We start from the raw sequence: 9,258 nt of genomic DNA, 5'->3' as shown, positions 1-9,258 counted from the left end.
GTGAAATCAGGCTGCTTTTCTCTGAAGGTCCAAGTGCTGTACTGCCCATTATCTGAGAAACAATATTGGCTATCCTCAGCATCTCTGACAATCATACCTGAGAGGGAAGAGTTTGTTGTTAAAAATTCCTCAGTCTGGTACTGCCACAGACAGATGGCAATAGCAGAGTGCCTGGGATAAAAAATGAAGGACGTGTCTCCAGGGCAGAGCAGCGGTTTGGTCCTGATAGACCCCTTTTCCCCTGAAGATAAGAGTATCTGCAACATCTTTGGTCATTGTTAGGACAACGGTCTGTAATTACAACTAGTTCTAGGCAGATGGTGAGGGGCAGTCATTTTCTCTGCATTCTTTTCTTTTTTTTTTTTTTGAGTTGGAGTCTCACTGTTGCCCAGACTGGAGTGCAGTGGCCACTCCCGGCCACCGCAGCCTCGACCTGCTGGGCTCCAGCGATCCTTCAGCCTCAGACTTCCGAGTAGCCGGAATTACAGGCGCACACTACCACACCCGGCTGATTTTTTTGATTTATTGTAGAGATGAGGTCTCACTGCCCAGGCGGGTCTCCAACCCATGGGCTCAGGCAATCCACTCACCTCAGCCTCCCAAAGGCGCGGGATTACAGGCTGAACCACCGAACCCGGCTTCTCTGCATTCTTAACCCCCACCAGTTACTTTAATGCTCATCTCCCTTCTCCTTGAGGTGATGATGCCAGGCTCCCTGTATTCTCCATCCCCCCCATCACATCTGACATCTCAGAGTCCCCCCGCTGAAGTCACCTAACCAGCATGTGTGGCTGCCCTAGTCTGATCACCTTTTCCTCTATCAAAAGGGATCTGAAGTATGAGTATATTCCTTCCTCTAGTCTTCTCAACTTAATGTTGGAAAGAAGTTCTTTCACCCTAAATTGTCAGTGTCTCTTTACCACTTTAAGCTGTCTTTATAATACGTATGGATTTTTATAGGAGAGTCTAAAGGATAAAATGCCTTAACAGAAATGCTGAAGGGATTTAGTGTCAGAAGCCCCAAGTTGGAGCCCACATTACTGTGGAGTCTTTAGGAAAGCTCCTTAATTAATATCCATCTTAATTTATTGATTTTTCAAATGGAAGAATCATTTATTTCACAGGATAAAAAATAAAATATCACTATAGATACATGAAATCCACTAATCAACTATTCAGTTTTGAGTAATTGTTGTTAGTGTTACTATTTTTATGATGATAGAATTCTTGACCAATCCACAAAATAAGTATTTTTGGGTAGAGAAGAGGGTTGCCTTCATCAACATTCTAATATCATATCCTATAGTAGCTGCCTGTTCCACTGGTAAAAGGCTAGGCTTAATCTGGAGCATATATTTATAAAAGATGTACCAACCCTTTGTACTCTGTTAATTTCTCTAATGTCTCAGAGGTGGTCCTTGGCTCCAGGGTCAGCTCATGTTCAGGCTATGTGTGTAGCACTGAGTCCAGTCAGTCAGTAAATTGGGCAGGTGGGGATGAGAGAAGTGATGGAATAAAGGAGGACTGACCTCACAGATTTCTTTTGATAAGAAAGTTGACACCATGTTGTTCTAACTAGTGTTCCACCCCTGCTGGAGAAATCAACAGTGAATCAATAGATTCCAAGCACATATCTGCGTATGTCAGCTCTGTGGCTGTCTCAAACCCTTATGCTATATATTATTTTGCTACATAACCCAGAATTCAGGAAACTACCCATCTAATCAATCTTTAGTGCTTTTATTTTAATAACTAGTATATGTGGGACCTTCCATATCTTTTATAAAATCAAAGTATCAAAGAACCAGAAACACCCATGTCAGCTATATATATATATGTATATATATATTTTAAAAATGTATATATATATTTTTGTCACATGGGCATGCTACAAATAAACTCCGTGTTTTCCGGGAGAGTATCTGCTTTTAATTTCTAACACCTCTTTTTTTTTTTTCTGCCCCTGATGATATGCACAGAATGTTGATTCTTCTTACAGCCAAATTTTTAAGGAGGCGCCCAAATTATGCACAGGCCATGTTTCTGCAATTATATCAACATGAAATCTGGAGTATATTTCCTCATAGACACAATGCTAAAGTTTGTGGTTAGGTTTTTAATTGGAATAAGAAGGGTTTATATATATATATATATATATATATATATAATATAAATGATATAGGTTATATATATAAGTTATATATATAGGTTAGGTTTTATATATATGTAGGTTATATATATAGGTTAGGATATATATATATATATAAAACAATTTCTATAGGAAGGCTTGCATAGGTCAACTTTGAGAAGGAAGCTCCTTCTTCTATTATCCTTCTTCTTTATTTAAGGGGTGTAGGGTACTTTCTTTTCTTTACCAGGAATTTGTTTGCTAAAATTGGGATATGTCTTTTTTCTGGGTTTGGCCTGGTTTTAATTCCCTTTAAGAAAGTATTAAGACTGGGCATCATAGCCTTGATGAAGAGATACTTGTAGTGACAAATAAATAAACAAACAAACAAGCCCAAACAATAGGCTTGAATTTTTAAGACATCGAAAATGTAGACCAGCCTGAGGGTGATTGTGCTGCCCTTTTGTTACAGACCCCAACACTGTGATGCCACATTTTGAATTTGTCATATTCTGAGGTCACTACAGCTGTTTCAACTTTCTGCTTGGGATTTTTTTTTTTCTTTTCAGATATCTGAGATAACCTAGACCTTGGACCCTATCCTTGCAGGGATTTTGTCCATTCTGGACATATGCATCCAAGCCAGGGGTCAAGTATTCTCATCCTTTCACCCCATGCAGGTGTGACCAGCAATTTCAGCATTCATTTGGAGTTCTGTTACCTCACTGGAAGCATGACTGGGGCTCAGCACCACTCTCTTCCTTCTTCAGAAGGTCTATTACATGGCAAATAAGCAAAACTTTTGAACATATTTCTTAAGCAAACTTTAAAAGAGTTAAAGATCTCATTTGTTTAAATTATCTGAGATTCAGCATTCCAAGAAAGGTTTGCACATATCTTTGTCCTCACTAAAGATAGATAGGTGAAAATTATTTTTCAGTCATGCTTTTCCCAAGAAAGAGAAAAATATCATTAAATATCTGCTGACTGTTTTGGAGAAATTTAGACCCGTAAAGGGCTATCCAACCTAAGCTTTCCTGAAACAGAAGAGAGTGACAAAGCCAGTGCAATACATTGATTCACTCAACTGGTATTTTTGGGTTGGTGTTTATATATTCCCACATTCTTCTGGGCACTGAGGATACAGTAGTAAACAAAAGAATCCCAAATCTCTTGGTTTCTTAGCTCTTACATGCTAGAGAATATCCTGGATTTTGAGATCTTTGGCACAAGCTTTGGTGCTTCAGAAGACCCCAGGAGGTCACAGGCTCCCTGCTGTCTATAGAGGCCCTACTTCTAGCTTCTCTCCATGAGTCAGAGAAAGCAATCTCCTCCCTTCCCCAAAAGACATACGGTGAGGAGTGTGCACACCCCTGACTTTGGAGCAAATGGAACAGAGGCAAAGAAAGTCTCACTCAACTTTCTTTTGCTTACACACGTCTCCTTTCCTTCCAAAGAGCAAAACTCTTTGTCCTTAGCTAGAATCCATCCCATATGACAAGAGGGAGGCACATTAAATTTTTACAACAGTACCTAGTTCTGTTAAAAAATCAATCAAAAAATTAACCAGGCATGGTAGCACATGCTTGTAGTTCTGGCTGCTTGGAAGATTGAGGTAGAAGGATCGCCGGAGCCCAGCAGGTCAGATGCTGTGGTGACAGTGAGCATGACACTGCTCTCCAGCCTGGGCAATGGAGTAAGACTCCAACTTAAAAAAAAACAACCCAAAAAACTAAAATCACAGGAGTGAAAATACAATCTCTCAGAACTAGGTGGAGATTACGTTGGCAGAGAATTTGGGGACCAAGAGAGGGTGCAGCGGAAAAATCAAAGAAGAAAGTTTGATGAAGACTTGAGTGACAGAGTTTGGTGTTGGGCTGTGGGGTAAGACCCAGCTACTGTGTTCCTTCTGGTTAAGCAAAGACATGAGGACAGGATTCATTGACCCAGTAGCAGGATGAAGTGAGCTGGGATTCAAGGATTGGCTGACTGTGATGGTTGAGCAGGAGAGCAAGGGATTGCAGCATCCTAAAAGGTTAGCAGCTGGGTGGAGGAATGTTTCCAGGTAGGATTGGCAATGCTTAAAGCATTGAGGTGGTGATTTCACAGACTATGATTTTTAAGAAAGGGATTTCCTCCAGGTGCAGTTGCTCAAGCCTGTAATCCCAGCTCTTTGGGGGGCCGAGGTGGGGAGATTGCCTGAGCCTGCAGGTTCGAGACCAACCTGGGCAACTTGGTGAGACCTCGTCTCTACAATAAATCAAAAAATTAGCAGGGCATGGTAGCACATGCCCGTAGTTCTGGCTACTTGGAAGGCAGAGGTGGAAGGATCGCTGGAGCCCAGCAGGTTGACGCTGGGGTGGCTGTGAGCATGCCACTGCACTCCAACCTGGACGAAGGAGTGACTCCAACTCAAAAAAAAAAAAGGGATTGCCATAATTTGGAGTAGGCCAGTCTGATAGACCCTAAGTATAGCTTCAGCTCTTCAAGCACGATTATCTTGGTGCCCTGGGACAATGCCTGATTCTCCTGCAGCAGTACTGCAGAAGTAAACCCTGTGCCCAGCATTTGAAATGCTAAGCATGCAGACATGATTCACAGGTAGCCAGTGATCCATCCCTATGTAATTCTAATTCTATGCCATTTTAAAGTTGTAGCACACTTCCCTCCACTATACAATATGTCCATGTAAGGAATATGCTTGTGTACCCCGAAATCTAAAATCCATGGTCTTCTACCTGTAGCTATAAATATCTGTTACACATGCCTCCCACAAGTAATAGGAACAGGATATGCTTTTAGAGTTTGACCCTTTTATCTAGGTATATCTAAAAAGTCATTTATAATTCAAATTAAATCCATTCATATATTTTCTGATCCCTCCACACACAAAAGATATAACTTGGTTGGAGTCTTGAACGATAGGGATAACATAAGAATAGTGTACTAATTTTTGAACTTTAACACTAACACTTGAATTTAAAATACATAAATAAAACAAACGTGTTTTTTTAAAACTAAAATCAGGCCGGGCGCAGTGACTCAAGCCTGCAATCCCAGAACTTTGGGAGACTGTGGTAAAGAGATTACCTGAGCCATGGGATCAAGAGCGGCCTGGGCAATTTGGCAAGACCTCATCTCTACAATAAATTGAAAAATTAGCAGAGCGTGGTAGCACATGCCTATAGTTCTGGCTACTTGGAAGGCTGAGGTGGAAGGATCGCCGGAGCCCAGCAGGTTGATGCCGCGGTGGCCATGAGTATGTCACTGCACTCCAGCCTGGGCTATGGAGTAAGACACCCATTAAAAAAAAAAAAACCCAAAAAACTAAAATCACATGAGTGTAAATACAATCTCTCAACTTTCTAAGCTATACGCTTCTTTTCTATCTCTGACTTGCTCTATCACTTTTTTCTCCCCTTCCTCCCTTATACATACACACACACACATACACACACACACGATGTAACCTAAACTGGATTCGAAGGGACATATTACAGTGCAATTATGAGTATCAAACTTCTCCTACCTACTTTTCATTTAGTTGAGGAAGGTAAATTGCCATGGTCTCAGGTTTATTGTTATCTCCTTAATGCGCAATTCAATGACTTCCTTTAGCTGGTTAATGTATTTTTGTCTGATAAATTTATAGTTGGCTGGATCTAGGTTTTTGCATTCATTTTGACAGCACTGCCTTTGAGACTATGCCACATAACTGTTTCCCCCCTCATAAACAAGTAACAAAAATCCTCCTGTAATTACTATAAAGATGAGTATTTGAAGTGATAGACACTTTGAGATTGTCTTTCAATATTCTGTCACATTTTATGCTATACAGACTGTTTTTATTCAGAAGTAGTATTTAAAGATCTGATAGGAGGGGGAAGGCAGACATGTTCTAAATAAAACATCCACATAGCCATAGACAAAGAATAAATTTTGTGTTTCAAGTGAGGTATTGAGGAAGCAAGCTATATTCGGATAAAACATGGGCTTGTAGTGGAAAAGTGGTAATCACTGAGCTACATGTACTTAAATGTAGTGCATACATAACAAATCTGCGATCAGGCAGCGTAATCAACTAAACAATGTTTCATTTATTTGTTCACTCAAATGACCAGGCTGGAGTGACCCTTATATACCAAATACTTTGCTCTGCTGTGGAGTTAAAAGATGAAGTAGCATGGTCACCAAGAAGGTGGTAAGAGACTCAGAGTCTAGGGAACCATTTATAATGCAATGCTGTAAGATATAAGAGATATGTCCTGGGGAAGGGGAGTGGAGGAGTAGACACTAACTCAGCCTCCAGGGGCACTGGCATTAGGCCTGGTAGAAAGGAAGGGACACCCTGAAGAAGGTAACCACTAAGCTGCCTCTTCATTGATGAGTTACCCAGAGTAAGAGAAGGGAAGGGAAGGGCGTTTTTGGCAGAAGGGACAATCTGAGTGAAGTCAATGAGGTGAGAAACCTAATGTACAAGCACTGAGGGATAATACAGGGACTGGGAAGAGATCAAGAGTCTCTTCTGCCCTGCTAGGGAGAGTAATCCAGTGCCAATGAGACCAAAGCGAAGAAGGAAAGTAACAATAATAATAATGCCAAGAATACAAGTTATTTTTCTAATATATATTTATTTTGCAAAATGTTTTCCTGAATATGCTCATAATTAAACTAGGTATAAGGCAGCAATGTTGTCAAAATTGGGGATGAGGAAGACATAGGGATTTTAGGAATTTAGCTAAGGCCACATAACTTGTGGGTACCAGATCAGGCCTGGGTTGCTGGTTTGTACCGTGATCAGGGCAGTATAACTGCCCACTGGTATGACAGGGGCACAGTTGCTGAAGGCCTTCACTCTATCCAGAAATCCAGGTCGGCCATCTTCTTACACATGGGATGGTCAAAGAACTTCCATTTTGTGGATGAGATGAAGTGAAGCAAAGTCAAACCTATCGATGGGGAAAGAATCTCATATTTTACATACAAATTCATTCTCTTCACATTAGAGAAACAGAATAAGAAAAAATTTACAAGAAACTAGCAGTTTAGAAATAATCATAAGAAGACTTGGTAGCAAAAGTGGCAAATATATTTATTTGAATGGTGATCAGAGGTCAAACACCAAGCAGAAAACTTCACATTTACTCCTCAAACAACATCATGGGGCGGGCACCACTATTGTCTCACGTTACAAACGAGGAAACTGAGGCTTGGTAACTCACTCAAGTTACCCAATGAGAAGTGGCAGAGTGTGATTCCCACTGAGATTTTTCTGACGTAACAGCTGGTACTCTTTCCCCATCGGGCTAAACTACCTTTCTCACATACTACCATTTGATTTATACAACACCTGCACTGCACCGTATGTGCATTGCTGGTATTTAATAAGCCATCTGGAGATTTTCTGTGTTCCAAAATTCCTGTTGCAGAGACTGCTGTTCTATAGGGAGAGGAACCCCATCCTAGAATGTTTACTAACTACTCCTTGTTCCCGCTGTTAAAAAAAAAGAAAAGAAAAGCCAAATGTCTTAGACTCTAATAGAACTCAGTTTACTGTTTACTTACTAATTCAGTTTCAGAGTCTGGGCTGTAATAGAAATTGTTAGAAACTCTGTTCCTTGAATAAAACCTAAGGAACAAACCAAAGGAATGATATAAAGCTGAGCATACCAAAAATCTGTTAGTTTTTAATAGCATTTGAACTTCAGGCTTGCCTTCTGTTCCTAGGAACCCATCAGGGTACAGGGCTGTCTTCTTGCATTTCAATGTGTTTGCAGCTATTTTTCCCTCCCTGTTGTAGAGAACTCACAATCAGGTATTAAGATGTGACAGGAGGATGAAAATGAGAAAGTGAAGATGGCACGTGGGAAGTCAGTAATTAACTAGAATGCATATTTATCATAGTCTGTCATTGTTTACAAACAATATAATGATTCCTGATTCTAGAATCAAACTCCAGGCTCTAGTTTGTGAAGTCAATCAAACAACCCTAGCAGGTGCAGATCAGCAGAAGGACTAACCAAGTAGGTGCTCTGTATACAGGATACACAGGCACTGGAGGCAGAGGGAGCATCATCTCTCAAAAACTGATCTTTGTTGAAGATTTGAACAATTAATTTATTGGGATGACTAAGCACAAGCCTCACTTTCCCCATTTGTAAAATGAAAATAAGGAAATCGATGTTAGAAAGTCCCTGTTCTCCATCTTCACTCCTAGAAGTCACCATCCTCTCTTTCCTGGACATCTACGGTGGCCTCCTAAGTGGCCTCCCTGCCTCCATTCTTGCTCACTTAGAATCCACTCTAGAGAGAAGCCAGAGGAAGCTTGTAATAAACACAAATTAAATCATATAATTCTCCTGCCTTCTTACTGTCCCCTTTTAGCATTCTAACTTTGGACTGTAGCCTTTGAGGCCCTCTGTGATTTGGCTCCCGTCTCCCTCTCCAATCTCATCTTCTACCCTTTCTCTTTTGCGGCCACCTTCAAGACATAGAGGGCTTCTTTCTCTCCTTTGCATATGCCATTTATTCCTACTGCAGAAGTTTGAATCCGATGTTCCTTTTGCTTGTAATGATTATACTGGATCTTCATACTGTGACTTCTTTAGTATATTAGTCCCACCAAAATGTCAACTTCCCTGGAAATGCCATCTGAACATTCCAGTGATTGATAGCAAATTTCTCTCCCCAACTCACTCCCCCACATTATTCTGTTTTATTTCCTTTGCAGCCCTCATTATTACTTGAACATTTATCTTTTACTTGTGTATTATTTAAGTTTTTCACTAAAATGTAAAATCCCTGTGACCAGCTGTGTACCCATTGCCTAGAGAGTGTCTGGCAGAGAGAAATCAAATATTAGTTAAGTGCTGAGCAGATGAATGGGAAGATCATATCAAGCGCAATGAATGAAATGGTTCTAGCCGGGCTTGGGGGCTCAGCCTGTAATCCTAGCACTTTGGGAGGCCGAGGTGAGTGAATTGCCTGGGCCCGCGGGTTAGAGACCTGCCTGGGCAACTTGGCGAGACCTCATCTCTACAATAAATCAAAATTAGCCAAGCATGGTAGCGCGCGTCTGTAGTTCCAGCTACTTGGAAGGCTGAGGTGGAAGGATCTCCGGAGCCCAGCGG

The sequence above is a fragment of the Carlito syrichta genome, unplaced genomic scaffold (genome assembly GCF_000164805.1).
Source record: "Carlito syrichta isolate Samal-C Ts95f unplaced genomic scaffold, Tarsius_syrichta-2.0.1 Scaffold289531, whole genome shotgun sequence".
In the NCBI taxonomy this organism is placed as follows: domain Eukaryota; kingdom Metazoa; phylum Chordata; class Mammalia; order Primates; family Tarsiidae; genus Carlito; species Carlito syrichta.
This window is presented reverse-complemented; position numbering follows the sequence as displayed.